The following is a 20,335-nucleotide window of genomic DNA, read 5'->3' on the forward strand; positions in this document are numbered from 1 at the left end:
TGAACTATGTTTGTTGTTGTACTTGAACTATGTTAGTTGAACTGTGACTGTTGGACAATTCATGTTATTTGAACTATGTCAGTTGAATAATTCATGTCATTTGCACTATGACTGTGATGTGAGCTTGTCATGCATGATCAATTTTTGTACTGCCATATATAACTGAGATTGTTATGCATTTATGTATCAGGATGCTAATGCAATGAGGGATGAGGACAATTATAATGGAGATAGTGATGAGGATATCTACAAAATGCTTCTTGACAATCATGACAACGATTTGATCTATGGTATGTATCAGTATGCTATTCACATTGATAAATACTACAATAGGGCTAAGTGGAGGCAACCATTGCTAACTGGACTAGAATGGGTAGAGAGAAAGCTAGGAGATAGAAACAGCTGCTACAACATGTTTAGAATGAGCCCTATTGTATTCCATCGACTTCATGATGTGCTGGTTGAGTCATATGGCCTAAAGTCTAGTACCAAGAGTACCTCTGTTGAAGCTTTAAGAATGTTCCTTTAGATACTTGGAGCACCACAATCAGTTAGGCAAGCTGAGGATAGATTTGAGAGATCACCAGGAACAGTTCACAACAACTTTGAGAAAGTTTTGTAGTGTGTGGTTAAGCTAGCTTTAGACATCATTAAACCAGTAGACCCTGAGTTCAGAACAATTCATCCTAGGTTGACAAACCCTAGGTTCCATCCCTTCTTCAACAATTGTATAGGAGAAATAGATGGCACTCACATACCATGTGTGGTGCCAAGAGATAGGATCGTTCAGCGCATGTGCCGCAAGGGCATGACAACACAAAATGTGATGGCAGTTTGTGACTTTGACATAAGGTTCACATTTGTTCTTGCTGGATGACCTGGTTCAGTACATGACATGAGAGTGTTCAATGATGCTCTGACCAAGTATAGCCATGTCTTTCCACATCCACCCACAGGTAAACACCTTGCTTCTGTTGCATTTGCAGCTTCTAGTTGAATTAGTTGAATCTTACAAAATTGATCCATTATGTAGGAAAATTTTACTTGGTGGACTCTGGCTACTCCAATCGACCGGGTTACCTTGCGCCCTACAAGGGAATCAAGTACCATCTTCCGGAGTATCGAGATGGTCCGGAGCCACAAGGTAAAAAAGAGATCTTCAACTACGTACATTCATCTCTTAGAAATATCATCGAGAGGTCGTTTGGAGTTTTGAAGATGAAGTGGAGGATTTTGTTGTAAATGCCAAGTTATGCATCTCATAAGCAAAGCCAAATAATTGTTGCATGCATGGCACTACATAACTTTGTTAGAATGAGTGGAATAGTGGATAGGGATTTTGATCGCCGTGACCGTGATGAGAACTATGTTCCACCTGAAGCATCCTGCTCTCAGCCACGTACTAGTCAAACACCGGCAAGAGATGAATTTGCGATGATGAATGCTTTCCGTGACTTGATTGCCCTTGGTTTGTTAAATAGATCATGACAATTCGAATGTGAGCTTGAAATGTAACATGTGTTTTGTTTTTTTATAGTTGAGGACAATTGAATTGTGTACTTGATATATTCAATAATTGTGTAATAAAGTGTATTTTTTATGGACCTTAACAATGCCGGGCATGGCATCAAAGTGAGCTACAGCAAGGGTGAGCAGCTCACCGAGCAACTCCGGCGACTAGCACAAGGACACCGGCGTGGTGTCATGAACATGCATGGCTGTGCATGCAGTAATTAATGAAGCAAATCAACCATGAAATGAGGGTAAATTAGTCTTCTATTCATATGGTGCTAAAGTTTTGCTATGAATCTAAACACCTAAGCTTAAAGTTAGAATGCCAAAACTTTTGCACCAAAAGATTTGGTGCCAGAACTTTTGGCATGACTGTTGCATCTAAACACCCCCTCAAATGTTCTAATTTACTATTAAATTCAAAATGTGTTGACATGCATGATAGTTTAAGATGTTTAAACTGCAGGCAGGCAGGCTAATAAAGCAAACAAACATTTGACTTGTGGCTGGAGGGAACAATAATTAGCTGCTGGCGAACATGGCACCAAATGAATGAAACAGAAGAATCAGCACGCACTTGTTCATTTCTTACATATATGTGGCGTAGTGGCGCCGCATGGCTACGCGATCGAGATCAACATCAGGGTTTTAATTTCTTACTTACGGGCTGGGCCAGCTGCTGAATCAGATCAGCTGCTACGCGTAATAAAATATACAGCTAGGCCATGTTTAGATTGCAAAAAAATTTCAAACTGATGAATAGTAATGCTTTTATCTTATTTGGTAAATATTGTTCAATCGTAGACCAACTAAGCTCAAAAGATTCATCTCGTGATTTCTAACTAAAATGTGCAATTAGTTATTTTTTTTACCTACATTTAATACTCCATACAAGTGGCTAAAAATTGATGTGATAAAGAGAGTGAAAAAACTTGAATTTAGAGGAGATCTAAACAAGGTCCTAGTAGGTGCATCATCTGTATATATGTCAATGTCATTTCCTGGTGGGGCCTACCGGAGTAAGAATTAATGGAGTAGAGTAGTAGCTATATATAGCAGCCAATAGGGTTCTGTCGTTTGCAGGAGTAGATATCAGGCGCGCAAACTTTGACTGCATCCCAAAGGATTTCAACTGGCAAGGTGCAGCGAACCGTGGAAAATATCAACCTGCTGTACTCCTATAGGAGATAAAATGATGGCTTGCATGCATGAGCATGTTCACTGATTGGTTTTTGAACTGATAAGCTTAGCTGATGTTGATTTGTTGAGAGAGAAAAATACTGTACTATGACTGATAAGCTTTGGCTGAAACCAACGAGCAAACAGGTTGATGGTTAAGGTACTGTCGCATGCCATATGGGCGTGTTATTGGTAATCCACATACTTACTTGAAAAACCAGATCACTAATTGCGTATGAGGTGCTGATACGAATCTTCTAGAATCTATATATATGTAATGCCACATGGGTGTGTTGTTTGGTTCAAATGTATATATGATGTGGCAGAGATGGACAAACATTAGTCTGTCCATTTCACAAATGTTGTTTTTTTTTTGTCTCAAGTCAAACATTTATATCTTTGGCCATCATTTCCTATGAATTTAGGGCAATGCTATGATACATCTTTTACTTCTTAAGAGGTAATATCTCAAATAAATCTAGGCCCTTGATTTTTTAAAATTTGTAGATTTTTAAATTAATTAGCGAATTAATTAATAAATTTAGAAAAAGAAAAAAATATTACTGAATCCTCAAATCACGGGGGACAAAAGCCGTGGGTGCCACTTCCTTTTCTATGGTCCGTGAATAATTGCGAGAACAAAAAACATGCAGCCGCCCGCAACGCCTCGGATATATTAAATTTAGAAAATATTTTGATAAAAATATGTTTCATGACCTTTTATTTACATATACTTTAAATCTCTACCCACACAATTACTTTAAATCTCTATGAACGATTGAATTAAAGTGGTTAAATAGTATACAAAAGTCGATTGAGAAACAAGTCATGCAACTAATAAACCATTAAACAAGTCATATAATGAACAATTATGTCACGTCACATGCAAATGATGTACACTTCACGATGGTACATATGCAAATCACGTCCATGCCAACTCAGATGTATTAAATCTATGTAAAATTACTCAAAATATATCAATTCCAAAGTTGCAAAATAAAAAAAGATTTATCATATCCACCTGATCAAGCATGCATGTCAAATTTAGGGAAAAGATTGTTTATATCTAAATCTTTCCTAATTTATCCTACTTTATGAAATAAAAATTAAATAAATATATATTTCACCTATTACCCCCTCAGAGGTAATATGTGACCATAACAGTCACATCATACAGGTGAGTAACATGCAAATTCTCATGGAATCTAAAAACGAAATCTTATTATTTTAAACTATATAGATTTCTGGAAATTGATAGTCAAAGGCAATAGAAATGTTTGGCTTTATTTGGAGAAAACTAAAACACCATTATTTCTAAAACGGTTGGAAGTATGAAAAAAGACATAATGTTTGGCTTTGGAGAAAACTAAAACACCATTATTTCTAAAACAGTTGGAAGTGTGAAAAAAAGGCATGCATGCCACCGCAGCCTTCAGTGTGTTGTGTGCCATTACCATTATCAGACCCTAATTCTAGCAGTGGCAGATATACAGGCCCAAAGTGTTGCATGGCCCCTCTTCTATATAGAAAACCCATTTGCTTATTAATTTTGATACTTCAAAGACAATTGGCAAGTATATATATATACTCCAATGTTAATCGGAGTTTGGTGCCTAAGCTTGTTATTATCCTAGCTAGATTGTTCCCGGTCTGCATTAGATATATAATAAAACAGTAGCTACAACTATATAAACTATTTTAAGTAAAACTAGTGTGAATATACTCCTAGAGTCCTAGTAATAACAATTAGCAGCACCACTATTGCAGCATCAATACATTAATTCAAATGCTTGCTTTTTCTTAAAAAGCAATTTCTTTATTATTTGCCTCGAGAGGTGGCTGACGTACGACCTTAATTACATGCTGAAGGTAGCTTGTGTCCAAGTAGGAACTGAAAGTAATGCTACTTTTTTTGCTTGTAAACCCGAGATGAACCACTCAAATGTGCGGCCATGCGTCAGCGCTCTAGAACTTGTTAATCGCATTATTGACTGTTTACTTTCTCGATTAGATGACACTAGCCTTTATTGTTTCCTAAACCCAGATCCAATAGTGCCACCATCAGCCTGCTATATATGGAGATTCTTTATGAACATATATAGTTCTTCAGTTGGTGGAGTTGATTGTATCATGAATCATAATCCACTTTGCGATGGTGGAATCCGTTGTCACCGGGCCAGCCTCTTCTTCCGCTTTCGTTAGCAAAAGGAATTAACAATGTCGCAACTTGCAAACTGTGTCTCCCTTTTTATCTGATTATTAATTCACTGTTAAGGAAGCCTAAAACTCGAATCGATCTCTCACGGTTTAAACTAATGTATTCTGGCTGTTTCGTTGCTCAATAAATCGCTGTGTTAAGTACTGTATTTGATGAATACTAAATTGATTTGGCCTCACGAGATTTGAAGCCCAGTTGCTGGTTTCATTCTGTTATTTGTGCCAAATGATGTTATGTTAATTAGTAATAAACAGCAACATTGAAGCAACAATATATACATGCTGTGACCCACAAACCCGCAGCAACGATCGATCGAGGAACAAACAACAAATGGGTGTATTCTGGCATTCTTCTCAGGCATGCATATACATATACCCCCTAACAATAATAAGTTTTAAAAAAGCACAATAATTGATGTATTGTAGTACTAACCTCTCTGCATCAAGCAAGGACCGCTCCACAACTATACATTAACTAACTAAAACCGGCGCGGCGCCTACTATATATCTTGGGTCGGACTGTCGGTAAACCAATGCAATAGCTGGAGCTTGCGCAGGGAACCCAGTTTCCCCAGGTTTGCCAATACTCTACGCCACTGCGTGCGTGTCTCGACGCCGATTGGCGATGGGGCTCCCCACCACACTGGGCACACTCTCTCTTGTTTTAGTTTTACCGAGCAATGCAAGTTGGTATAGAGATATCCGTTCTTGAAACCTAACTTAGCCCGGCTGCTATAAACAAGTGTGTGTGTGTGTGTGACTCGAGAGTCGATCCTGAATCGGAGTGCACTCGCGAGGGCTGGAATCCGTCCCCGCGGAATCTTGGCGGCCAAGGCAGAGATCTTATTAGGCAAAAGCGATGGCGATTCGTGACGATAATAATAAAAAAAATCGGCGAATCACAGTGGGCGCGCACCAGAAGGGGTAGGTGCGTGGGTGGGTGGAGATCAGCTTGGGACGGCCATCGCGCGCGGCGACGGGCCGCTGCGAGCCTGGAGCCAACGAGGCGCGTCGTCAGAGGGGGTAGGCGGCAGGCGGCAGGCGGCGGTTGGGACTGTGGGGCTGCGGCCTCGGCCGCCGCGTATCGCTGTGGTCCAAGCTTTGATACTGGGACTTGGGAGTTCGCTCGATCGGCTCCGGACGGGATCGCGGCCAGGTGCGTCGAGTCCAGTGGGATCGGTCGCGAGGCAAGCGCAGGGAGGTTTCTGGGAAGCTGTCCGGTGTTTCGGCTTCAGTGTCAGTGAAAGGGACATGGGCTACTATTAGTGATACATAATGGGTTTCGGACTTGGGCCTGTGTACCTCTTACTGGTTGGACTTGGTCCGGGTATGAAATAGTATATCTACCTTTGTCTATGGAGAGGGAGGGATATGAAGAATATTGTAATCAACAAACAGATATTCTAATCTGTTCTAGCTACTCCTCTTCTGTTCATCTTCTTCCTCCCAATTCCCCTACCTTCCTTACTATTCTAGATGAATTGCTAGCGTCCGGACGCTCGCATCTGCTACGCTGGCCTGCGACCCATGCTGTTGCGCCCGCACGCATGCCTGCGCCAGCTTCACGTGGGGGCTCGCGTCTGCGCGCGCCCACGCGGGGCCGCATCTCGATCTACACCTGCTCTGATTTCCGCGCTTGCCGTTCACTCCCCCTCCACTTCCACGCGCATGCACGAGGGCCCAGCAGTTGCGGCAGTGGGTCCCACTGCAACATGTGCAACACCGGATCTAGTTTTGCAACATCTAGATGAAATACTTTGCAATATATGTCCGAAACAGTTGAAACACTTGCAACATACGTCTAAAACACCAGGAAAGCACATTTATAGCCATTGCAAAACATATGCAGCAACCAGATAAAACACTTCCAACATACGTATGAAAAACTAAAACACTTGAAACATACGCTTGCAACATGAATGTTTATGCAACATCTTGATCTACTTTTGCAACATCCAAATGAAAACACTCTTATAAGCATCTCCGAAGAACTGAGATGGACCGATAAATCTCAAGATTGATGAAGTTACCAAAGGCGTCTCGTTGTCGATGGACACGTCGCCTATCATTGAAAGAATAGCGCCGTTAAATCCTGAAATAAATCTAGGTAAATACGAGCACCCAGTATATGCTATTGATGAAAAACATGTAAGCATATGTACGCAGTGAAAAACTTCTTCATCCATCCCATAAAACAAAACCTTGTAGGATTCAACAAAGGAAGACATTCGTTCATCAACGTTTAGCATTCCATGGAAATACTGTCTAGTATCATTTGACACTGTTCATTAGTGCTCTTGAGGGGTACATATAAACTACCGCCGTAAAGCTTTTTCCGGGGGCCAGTTTCGATTTTCAGAGGCGGGCTCCATCACAGCGTCTGTGTTAATCATTTGTTCGGAGGCGGTCAGGGCATCTGCAGTGTGGCGTCGAACAACTGTTGTGGACGAGAAGCAAATAGAAACAGAGTTCCGTAAAGTAGTAGTGTGGTCATCGATTTGCAGTACCCAGAAACAATAAAAAAGTACTCCTACTCTTTTTTTCGCTTGTTGGTTTCAGCCAGCTCAAACTAGCTAGCCAACAGTTTCAGCCAGCCCAAACTAGCTAGCCAACAATGTTTTTCTCTCGTAACAAACCAGCACCAGCCAACCCAAACCAGTCTAGAAATCAACCAGCGAACAGACCGACGATGTTGCATCGCCTGGCCTTGCATGCATTGCCGAGAAAATATTTTAATCCCCTCGGTTCCACGCAAGTTTGGAGTCTGATTTTGCGTCTGACAGGTAGCAGTCGGTGTCCACGATAATATATGTGTTGTGTTCGATTTCTATGGTTCGATTTCAACTCATTATGACAACATTGGAGCTGCTGTCATATGCCCCCCCTGCGAAAATCGAATAAAAAAAGAGCAAGCCCACCGGTGAGCCCACTACCAGGCCTACTGACAAGCCCGCTCGCACGCGCCAGCCGCCTGGATCCGCCACTACCGCCATCGTGTGGGCCCCGCCATGCACTGACCAGCAGGTTTGTACCCTCATTTTTCTCGAATCCTGTAGTTTTGAACACTATGATTCAAATGCACTCAACAATTTGCTGCTTTGTTGTTCAGTCTTGTAGTTTGGCTGAAACCACAAGCTACTGGCCTGCTCCTGCAGCATTTAAATAAACCTTGTTATTGTTAGAGGTAGCTGCTGGATGATCTGTTTGTTTCATGTACATATGCTGGCAAAAAAAAGGAAAAAAAGTATTTATCTTTGTTAGTTAATCTTTGTTAGCTATCATCTATATATCTGTTGTATTTGAGATGCTTTAGTTTTTCCAATAATGGACAGCATGATTATTCTTGGTATCTGCCTGCCGCATGCCTTTTGTGCGTCCCACGATTTTGAAACACCATGCCTTGTGATGCCATTTTTGGCTGAACTATAACTTATGTAATCACTGCATACCCTGTTTGCCGTGCACGATGGACAGGAGTCTTGTTGGCCCTGGAGGCTAAAAAATATTTTGGGCAATAGAAAAGTAAATTGTTGGTCTGCCTGAATGATATTCTGAGCTGTTTTTGAACTCTTGATCACATATATGTTACACCACATCTACACAAAGTAGAGTTTAGAACACATCCTGCTTTCCAATTTTTTGAAAGAATTATTATCTTGCTGGACTGTTGATAATTGTGTGGTTCTGTAGTAGTGTATTGTGTTGTTTGGTTGTTTACTCCTTGATTGATTCTGATTTGCTGATGCGATGCAAGTTTCTACTACTACCTGAACTTGTCATAAGCTATCAAGTTGTCATTTTACTGCTGCATAAAGTGGATAGTGCCTATATTTATATTTTTGGAATCTCTATATTTATCTTGCTACATTTCTGAAGTAAAGAAAATGATGTGGCAGGGTATGAAATTAACTAGAAGCTAAACTGGAGAACTGAACTAACCTTATGTTAAGTTACTACTCTGATCATCTCAGCGTTATGTTATTCTGAAACAAGCTCCTGCTTTTCTAATCTAAGCCCTTAATTGTATCTGAAGGAATATGTTGATATGAGGTCGGCCACCTGCTTATCTTTAGCATTGGTATGACGGGTTACTTTGAGGACTTTGACCAGTTGATGTCCTCATAAATCCTTCTGATTGTCTAGAAGAAATGGCAGATTTGTGTCGATTCATTAAATTGAATTTTTGTATTGTGCAGCAGTAGTACTAGTCTGCCCTGTAGCTACTGTTTTGATCTGTTAGCAGAGTAGTAGCAGTTATTGATTCACTCTGCTCATGTTGCAACATATCATTGAAAATGGTTGCTTTATTGATTCACGTAATCTTGTGGTACTACAGGTTATTGCTGCATGTGATCACTGCGCTCAGGTCATCCAATCACTACGCTCAAGTCATCCAATCACTATGCAAGTCATCCAGCAGAAGACCGGATCTCTGTCCTACTTTTCTGATATGGGATTTTTTATTTTGATGAAATTGTATTGCCTGGAATATATATTTGGAAATGAAATCGGGTGTTTTGAATTTGCAACTGAATGTACCGTCATGTTTGCTCAATAATAACTTTGTGTGGTCTCAGCCTAAACAGCCCATAAAAATGTGGCCTGGCCCAAAAAAGATTTAACGACCTGTGTGGACTGGTCCAAAAAAAACGTGTGCATGCTAGCCCAATAAAATTTGTGTGGGCTAAAATCAATACAACTAAGAAATGGGCCAAAAAAACTTTTAAACATGAAATGGGTCAGGCTAAAAATGATCGACTCCAATGGGCTTGGCCCATTAGCAGCCTGTTCGGTTGGCTGGTTCGTATCGTTGCTGGTTCGTGAAGAAGTACTGCTGGCTGGTTTGTGTGGGAGAAAAATACTGTTCCGGCTGAAAATTTACGATCGTTTACGACAAGCCACAGCCAAACGAACAGGTTGTAGAAGCCAGCTTGCTATGTGGGTTTAAACACGCTGAATTTAATTTTATGACGTTTGTAGACTTTGCCACCTCGGCGCCACATCAATGAGTCATCCTACGTGGCATCTGTTTATGTGGCGAGGTCCATGAAACCTATGACGTTAAATCAGAAGTCATAAATGTTTGTGACAATCGAAATCAATGTCATAATGTTACGACTTTAACACCTAAACGTCATAAGTTTGTCATTAAATACACTCATCTTTTGACATTCCACTTTTCGTCAACTTGGTGTCACAAATAACAACCTATGGCTTATTTTCCAGGTATTATCACGAATATCAAATGTCAAAAGATGACATATTTCTTGTAGTGCCAGCCACCGTCGCGCAGGCCCCGCCAGCCGCCCTAGATCCGCAACCTAGGCGTTGTCTCATGCATCGGCCGTGAGGGGGGGGGGGGGGGGGGGGGGGGGCGGGGGCTGTATCTTCTGCCACCGAGGGGTGAATCCGTCGCCGAGGCACGGTCGTCTGCATCTGCCGCCAGGGGCGCGGCCCCCGGATCCACCACGGGAGACACGACCCCATAGATCCGATGTCAGGGCATGGCTGCATGCATCCGTCACAGGGGCACGGCCCCAGGATCCGCCTTCGAGTGTGCGGACCCATCGTCGAGCGCACGGCCCCCAACATCCTCTACTGGAGGAGTGGCCCCTAGATCCACCACCGCTCGATCCGCGTAGAGACGAGAGAGAGAGGGAGAGGCGGTTGTAGAGAGAGAAACGAGAGATGAGACTGTAGCTCCAAACCCCAAGTGTGTGTATATACATGCAGGCACGTTAATATATTTTTTGAGACGGGCAAATTTTGACCGCCTCCGAATCGATTCGTGAGACGGTGCCACCTCTGTAAATAAAACGGTCGTCTCCAAAAATCCGCAAGTATTTCCGGAGACACCTACATTTTGTGATCACCTCCGTTAATGAGATGGCCTGTCTCCTAAAAATCAATTTTTGTAGTAGTGATAAGTTCTTTGCTTCATCACTAATGTATGTCCTAGGAATCAAGATCCAACCATTTAATACTTTAAGTCATCATTTAGGGTCTAAATGACACGGATAACCTTAGTTTACCGTTTAAATATTGTTGAGATAGACTAAACGATTGTTTAGATGAATATCTCTAGAAACTGATAAAGGTGTTTCCATGGTAATAATAGAAGTGGAGATAGGTGGCGACGGCAGTGAGCAGCCCTGCCTTAGGCACCGTGAATGACCAAAGCCGTAGCTAGCAGGGCAATCACACGGCAAAGCGGCTATCTACATGCATACTAGTATGCATTATCTATGAATTATATATTATCTGCTAGTGGATCCAAACCGTGCATAAGTTTCTTCCAAACGGTGTTACTATTATATATACACTTCCTCCCGTCAAGAAAAGGATGCAATTCTAGCTACTATAATACCGAGTAAAAGTATATTAATAAGTTTGATCAAAAGTATGAATATTTATAATACCAAATAAATATTATTGGATTCTTCATTCAATGTATTTTAATGTACACCTATTTGGTGTCATAAGTATTGATACTTCTTTCTATAATTTTGTCACACTTTAGATAATTTGATTTGACTATAAGGGGGGGGGGGGGGGGGGGGGGGGGGGAGAGAGAGAGCATGCACGCTAGAATTGTATTATTTTCAACATAGAGGTAGTATGACTAGACACTGCCCGTGAACGGTTAACATATTTTTGATGAAGATGGAGGAATTTGGTGTGAAGCTAGAACATTTTTCTTTGACCCAGAAACAATTTTCTTGTGACCTAAAACATATTTATCCTAAACCTCGAATAAACTTATAATTTGTTCTGATTTTACGTAAATAATCTTGTTCTCCTCCTCTATATATAATTTGTTTCTGACTTTTTAAAGCATATGGATAGAATATTTAGCACATGAATCTGAGTATATTTTTTTGTTTAGAACAGTTTTTCTTTGTGAAAATATAATATCATATTTTAATTGGAAAAAGTCTACTTAACCCCACACCTATCATACTTGGTCTACTTCACCCCCAACTATGAAACCGTCTGTTTTACCCCCTGAACTATCTAAAAGCGTCTATTTTACCCCCTGGGCGGTTTTCAGCGGCGGTTTTGCTACAGTAACAGCAGGTAAAACAGACGGTTTCATAGTTGGGGGGTGAGGTAGACATATGTGGGGGGTTAAGTAGACTTTTTCCTATTTTAATTTCTCTTTTTATTTGCAACTTTCGAGGCCCAACTGACTATTTATGCAAGTGTGGGCTACTTGTTTTCACGGGTGGCTCATTCACTTGCATATATGGGCCTGCGTGCAGAGCGACTTGGGCCCGAACCCGATAACGCGCTGTAGCCTGGGAGACTGGGACACGGGAACATCCCTGAGCGGAAAGCCGGAAACTACGCAGAGCGTGAGCGTCGGCTCCTTCGAGCGTGGGAGGCGCGCGGCGCGCACGAAGGAACTGGACCGTGGGCTGTCCTTTTGACCATGCGATACGAAGGCCCAAGACAGATAAAAGAAAAATCGATCCAGGCCTGTAACGAGCTGCATATATAAAAGAAAAAATATATAAAAGAAATATTTAGTAGAGAGAGACTGGCTTCTTCCACATCTTCCCCAGCGATATCGTCGACAAAACATATGGGAGTTTAGTGGACCTATGAGCAATGTGTCTTAAGTGAACAATATGGTCTAGTTGAATAGCTTGATTAAAATTTTCAGGCTTTGAACTGCCAATGGAGTATCAAACAAAGTATTACTTTCAGCCTTATGATACAGGTTCCAATCCTTGCTCATACCATGAATTTATTCTAAACTGATGCTTTGACTTATTATATAAATATCACAAATGACGACACACCTTTGAGCACTTATCTTGTTGAGGTTGAATTTGTCACCTGTATATCTCATCAACATAATTCAAACACTTGGGTTCACATTCCCATGAATGAGTCATGCATTACCAATCAAACATACAAGTTATAGTGGTAGAACATGAACTCAAAATTTTTTAATTTTCAATAAATGTTCTAATTTATGTCTAAATGCACTATCCAGATCTAGTTAGGTATGAAATGCATATGCACAACCAATTTTACCTTTGCTTTGGTCGGAGGAGAGGCTAGTCATATATCAGTGCAATCAACTCATGTTGGACAAGTCTAGAATGTTCAATTCATTTCTTAGATTGCAAAACCTTGCTTAATCAAGTGGCTTGGCCAAAGTTGGCTAGTCAATCTTTGGTGCCCACGCTCTCAATCTTGATATCCCCTTTTGCTTGATCTCTTATGAAGTGATGGTAGATATCAATGTGCTTTTTTATTGAATGTTGTATTGGTTTGGTGGAAATCTTTATGACACTTTCATTATCACATAGCAATGTCACTTCATCAAATTTGATTCCATAATCGAACAAAGTTGCTCTCATCCATAGCAACTGTGCGCACAACAACTTCCCGTAGATATGTACTCTACCTCGGTCGTTGATAGTGCAATCGAGTTTTGTTTCTTTGAGGACCATGCCACAAGTGATCTTCCAAGTAGTTGACACATGCCTGATGTGCTCTTTCTATCCATGTTGCATCCCGCATAATCTGAGTTTAAGTACCCAACTAACTCAAATGTGTTGTGTACCACAAACCAACACTTAGTGTATGCTTCAAATACCCAATATCCTTTTCACCGCGGTAAAGTGACTCGCTTTCGGCGAGGCTTGAAATATTGCACACATGCATACACTAAACATCACATCTAATCTTGAAGCGATCAAATAGAGTAGGCTTTCAATTATAGACCGATACACTTTTTAATTTGATCAATTGGTTCACCACTAGCATCCATATCCAAATGACCATTTTGTGCCCATTGTTATTCTAAACTTCTAATTGGTTTTGCATCATTCATTCCAAACTTTTTGAGCATGTCCTTAACTCACAAAGGTTCCATTTTTCATTTACTTGATTTGAAAGATGTGTTAGCCCCATAATCTTATTATTGTATTACGGCCTACATGATTCTGCCTCATGCCCCACTGATATTAGTAATAAGTTAGGATCGTCGAGTCTATTGTTGTTTCTACGGCCTACATGATTCTACCTCATGCCCCACTGGTTATAGCGATAGATGAGATCTAATATGTTCACTAGATTTATCTCTATTAAATGGTTGAATGATGATGAACTGTTTCTTTCATAAAAAGGGGTTCGGTTACTTGCAGTCATTGGCTTAGCATGAACTAATTATTGTTAATATCTTATTGTTGTTGACCAATATTTGTTTAAAGAATGATATCCATCATGAACGATAACCGATTCTTCTTACACAACCACATAAGCTTTAACCGATTTATTCTTATGAATATGCTAGAATCGACTATTTAGTCGATCTCCTTTCATATCGGCTCTCAAAGCCATACATTCGGGACTGTCTGGCAACACCGGCACGTTCCGCGCTTAATTACTGATAAACTTTCTCTCCTTGTCAATTGTAGGGTCAAATTGATTGGCATGTCTCGGGAGGAGTGCGCAGGATTGACCACCCTTGCGCTGAAGCTAGGCGGATCTTCAGCTCCATTGAGCGGACCATTCCGGCTTGCTACGTGTGTCCTCGGTGTGGGACGAAAATTCCGTGTCGACACACGTTTCTGGCACGCCTGGTGTCGGGGACCTAATACTGGGGTACCCCAGGAGGTGGAACCAATAACCATCGAACGTTAAAAACTTTTGGACGGACAAGGGCGCCGCTACGTTCCTTGCCTGAATGATGGAAGTTTGGTTCCATCTCGCCCGATGCCTTTAGGCTAGCCTCGCCTCGCCCGAGTGCTAAGGGCTAGTCTCCGCCTCACCCGACGTCTTTGGGTCAGCCTCGCCTCGCCCGAGGGCTAAGGGCTGGCCTTCGTTCCGCCCGACGCCTTCAGGACAGCTCCGCCTCGCCCGAGGGCTGAAGGCTAGTCTCCGCCTCACCCGACGCCTTTGGGACAGCTCCGCCTCGTCCGAGGGTTGAGGGATAGACTCCACCTCACCCGACCCCCAAACGGTGGGCTCGGTCACGCCCAAGGGATAAGGACTAGACTCTGTCTCGCCTGACGACCGAGGACGAACCTCGCCCCGTTCGATATCCAAAGACTGGTTTCATCTTACCTGATAACTCCTCCTTCATTCCCTCATGATGATGGGTACAGAGCAAGACAAGACGTTTGGGTCAACCATGGCTTCAAGGACCATACCCTATGCCCCGGCAGGAAAGGTATTGCTAGGGAACGACTAGACGGGTGCTTTAGACCCTTCCGGGCGCCGCAGAGCCCAAAAGGTATTGCAGGCGCGTGCTCCTCGCCCTGTAGAGTTGTAGGCGCCGCCTTCAGCTCTGGGTCACGGAACCCGACAAAGATATACGACAACCACTACACTCCAGAAAAGGATTTGTGATCTCCACGAAGGACGGACATGCCGTCACCATGTTATGGACCCAAGGGAGCGACGCTCGCTTCCCGACCCCTCGAGTCCACCCAATCAAAGGACCTTGCCCACAACGCTACTCCGGACCCTGACCCCGCGTCCCTCCGACAGAGACTCATAGGAGCCAGAAGGCATGCGGAGCAAGGCTGGGCAAGGTTCATAAGTCAAAACCACTGTACTGCAGCCCATACCCTACGTAGGGCAGTATTCTGCAAACATCCTGACATTCTGGAGGGGCATCGATAGTATTGTAGGCGCTTATCATCCCTTCACACCCATCAGAATGGGTAACCGAGCTGGGTAGACGTGAGCCACAAGGCTAGGTAGAGCACGCATCCTAAGTCCTCACCCTTGTAAAGCCGTCCCCTTCATCTATAAAAGGGGATGCGCTTTCTCCAACAAAGAAGGGACCAAACGACACAAGACACACGCACACACAGTCAAGCTGCTACCAAGGAAAAAATATATAAAATAAATATTTAGTAGAGAGAGACTGGCTTCTTCCACATATTCCCCAGCGATATCGTCGACGAAACATATGGGAGTTTAGTGGAATCTAAAACCCATAAGCATTAGTGATCCATGGACCTATGAGCAATGTGTCTTAAGTGAACAATATGGTCTAGTTGAATAGCTTGACTAAAATTTTCAGGCTTTGAACTGCCAATGGAGTATCAAACAAAGTATTACTTTCAGCCTTATGATACAGGTTCCAATCCTTGCTCATACCATGGATTTATTCTAAACTGATGCTTTGACTTATTATATAAATATCACAAATGACCACACACCTTTGAGCACTTATCTTGTTGAGGTTGAATTTGTCACCTGTATATCTCATCAACATAATTCAAACACTTGGGTTCACATTCCCATGAATGAGTCATGCATTACCAATCAAACATACAAGTTATAGTGGTAGAACATGAACTCAAAAATTTTTAATTTTCAATAAATGTTCTAATTTATGTCTAAATGCACTATCCAGATCTAGTTAGCTATGAAATGCATATGCACAACCAATTTTTCCTTTGCTTTGGTCGGAGGAGAGGCTAGTCAAATATCAGTGCAATCAACTCATGTTGGACAAGTCTAGAATGTTCAATTTATTTTTTAGCTTGCAAAACCTTGCTTAATCAAGTGGCTTGGCCAATGTCGGCTAGTCAATCTTTAGTGCCCACGCTCTCAATCTTGATACCCCCTTTTGCTTGATGATCTCTTATGAAGTGATGGTAGATATCAATGTGCTTGGTTATTGAATGTTGTACTGGTTTGGTGGAAATCTTTGACACTTTCATTATCACATAGCAATGTCACTTCATCAAATTTGATTCCATAATCGAACAAAGTTGCTCTCATCCATAGCAACTGTGCGCACAACAACTTCCCGCAGATATGTACTCTACCTCGGTCGTTGATAGTGCAATCGAGTTTTGTTTCTTTGAGGACCATGCCACAAGTGATCTTCCAAGTAGTTGACACATGCCTGATGTGCTCTTTCTATCATGTTGCATCCCGCATAATCTGAGTTTAAGTACCCAACTAACTCAAATGTGTTGGGGTACCACAAACCAACACTTAGTGTATGCTTCAAATACGCAATATCCTTTTCACCGCGGTAAAGTGACTCGCTTTTGGCGAGGCTTGAAATATTGCACACATGCATACACTAAACATCACATCTAATCTTGAAGCGATCAAATAGAGTAGACTTTCAATTATAGACCGATACACCTTTTAATTTGATCAATCGGTTCACCACTAGCATCCATATCCAAATGACCATTTTGTGCCCATTGTTATTCTAAACTTCTAATTGGTTTTGCATCTTTCATTCCAAACTTTTTGAGCATGTCCTTAACTCACAAAGGTTCCATTTTTTATTTACTTGATTTGAATACTAAGGAATTAACTCAACTCTCTCCAATTGTAGACATCTCAAACTCTTGAGCCACCATCCTTTCGAACTCCTAACAAAATTATTGATTTGTTGAACCAAAGATAATGTCATCCACGTATGCTTGGTAGTTGGCACGCAAATAAATCCTTTCTAATATTATGAATTAGTTTTTCATCTATGTGTCACATGTGCATTGTTATTTATTCCTTATAGATAATTTTTATTGAATATATATGTGTGTGCCACACCACACCTGCTTGCCCATGACGTGATAGTTTTGATCTTACATTTGGCAACTTGTTTGGGAAAATTTGTCCACACTAGTAACAAAGAACAAATAAATCATAAATGGAGGCGAAAAGTAAATATGCTGTCTGATTGCCTACATGGGCCTAGTGGCATGTAACAACACGCAACATGACACGAAATATATCCCCATGGCACAAGCCCCCAATTTTGTGTCCTCCCGCCAAAAAGCCACCATCACATTGATCCTCCGCCTTAGCGAAACCCTAGGCTTCTCAAAGCTTCACGAGCATCGAGCGTTGAGCGTCGGCCACAGGCTTTCGAGAGATCAAAGATACCTCGTCTGCCTCCTTCGCGCTTGCCTCGTCTGTCGTCTCCATGGTCCGCGCTTGCCTCATCCGCCGCCGCCCGCAAGCTACCCCACCTTCGGCATAGAACGAGCCATGGATCAGATCCTCTCCCCTGCGACTGCATCCCTAGAGAATAGGCGCTTGGCAAGGGCCCTCCTCTATATATGCTGTGATGACTTCCCGTCCAGACAAAGTGATTCGTAATATCAGAGCTCTTAGACCACGTGGATCCAACTTGGATTGGAAATTTTGATGGTTTTTTTCATTAGTATGCAGATTTCAGGCGAAGTCTTGGGATACCCAGGGAGGACCTAGAAGGGGTTGCACAATTTTTATCTAACCTGCTCAATGAGAGGAGGAGCCTCTTGAATTTAGCGGCGCTGGTTGATGATGTGGATCTCTATTTCCTCCTAACCAATATCCATATACGGAATTCTCCTGTGAATGAAAATAACAAAGTAATAATCATAAACTAAGAACTTCATTCTTAAACCAATTGTTTCTTGTGAATCTGGGAGTTCCAAGTGAAATTGGTAGGTCTAAATTTCTCGTCATTAAGGGATCCGTACAATCTGAAGTGACAAAACGTCTAAAATTGGTAGGCCTATATATATGTGAAGCTAATTCATGTAATAATATACTTGTCCTCACATGTCCAATTATACCTGTTTGGTTTATAACAATTATATAACTGTAGTATGTCCGCAACATTATACTCTAGACTCTACTGGATTATTGATTTGTATATCCTAATACGTTCAGTTTTCTTTGTTGCAGCATGTGTCATTAATTGCTACTCACTAGTTTTTGTGATTATTCGCTATTTTCTGCTAATCATATATTGAATAGACGTAGAGGTTGCTATGCATAACCAATCATAAATTTTGGTGGAATACAAAGCCTGAAGCCCTGAACTTGTATTCTAGCAGGCGAAATCAATATCTGAAGGATTCTGTTATCTAGATGCCATAACTATTTGGTTGTAGCCCTTCGCTCGTACCTTCACTAGGGCGAGCGTACCTTCATCGGGGTGAATGGAAAGCAGGGTGGCTAATCCCAAACAAAAGAAGTGGAATGAGAGGAAGGGCTAAGGTCCGCGTTATTTGGAGAATGAGGGAGAATCCCTTTGCCTTGGACCCCTGAGTTCTATTTATATAGGAGGTAAGAGGAGGCAATATTCCTTCCTACCCCTTTGGTTTGCGCCATGCTTGGAGGTCCTCGGACCTATTAGACGTTGGGCCTTTTTATTATATGGAAGGGGATAGGCACAACCGCCCCTACCCCCAACAATAGAGGTGTGGTTAGAGGTTGGGTGGGGTAAAGTGGAAAGGGTAGTAGAAGGGAAGGACATGTTATGATCAAGGTTAGTGAAAGCACGGTCTAGGCATGCCATGATGGGATTTGGTTGTTGATTTGTCTAGTGTAGCATTTTCTGACCAAGCTTACTTCATCCAGACCTAAGCCATGTATTGTGTCATTGAAGGCGCTGGCATGGGAGGAGGTTCAAGGTTTCGTTGCTTCTTTGAGCAGCATTCCTAGTGAGATTGAAATCGCCCAATGATAACCCACGGCCCATCAATCAAAGGCTGAAGATCAGCGAGATCAGCAAGGAATTGGCGAGAGTCTCGGTGGTCTGAAGGGGCATAAACATTTACGATAGTAAGAAAGTTCTCTGAGATATAGGACCTAAGGGCCACCGTTAGATTATAGCGATGTTTGAGAGTATTGCTCAAGCTGAACATTTTTGGATCCCATGCAGCAAAAATACCGCCGCAAGACGCATTCACAGCAACATAATAAATTTTTAAGGGAAGATTAGGCAGCTGAAAAGCATTAGCTTTGAAGGGGTAGATATCTTGAAGCTTAGATTCTTGTATGCAAACGACTGAAGGAGCAGTAGAGGTAAAAGCGTCATGAACGATAGAGAACTTTTCCATGCTCAGTCAAAAAAACTCCTCCCCACGTCTCCGCGTCGCTCGCAAAGGGCGACACGGGTGGAGCACGCCGGCGCCACCGCACCCCTCCCTCCTCGCGGCCCTCGTCCTCGCTGCTGCCAGAGCCCTTTGGCGATTGCCTGTGAGGTCATGATGAAGGTGGCGGCGGGGTTCTCCCTCTCTTCCCTGTCCATTTTTTATGGGCGCACGGCGGCGGCGGCAACAAGCTAGCCACGACGGCAGTGGCGACCCTGTCCACGCTGGAGATGGTAGATCCTGTTGAAACCGGTGGTGACCACCGAGTTCACGATCTTGGAGCTGGCTTACAGCCCGTCCGGCTCGTTACCATGAGCCTGCACTCCCACAGGTCCCAGGTTCACCGGAGCTACAACATATAAGGCTTTTGGGCCTTACTCAACCCAAAAGATTAGCCTTATAGGTGAGGGTTCTCCCACCTTATATGTTGTGCTCCCCCCACCATCGCTACACGATGTGGGACTAAACCCCAACAATCTCCCCCTTAGTCACACATCGGGGTGCTCCCGCCATATGTGTGACGCTCGAGATTTTTTTATTGGGTTTAGCTTTTCTGACCATAG

At 42.4% G+C, this 20,335-nt stretch overlaps 1 pseudogene; it reads left to right on the top strand.

Moving 5' to 3' along the window:
• Positions 1-253: 253 nt before the first annotated feature.
• Positions 254-1,488, top strand: LOC136487815 (uncharacterized; annotated as a pseudogene).
• Positions 1,489-20,335: the final 18,847 nt, after the last annotated feature.

This window comes from Miscanthus floridulus, chromosome 10, assembly GCF_019320115.1.
Source record: "Miscanthus floridulus cultivar M001 chromosome 10, ASM1932011v1, whole genome shotgun sequence".
In the NCBI taxonomy this organism is placed as follows: domain Eukaryota; kingdom Viridiplantae; phylum Streptophyta; class Magnoliopsida; order Poales; family Poaceae; genus Miscanthus; species Miscanthus floridulus.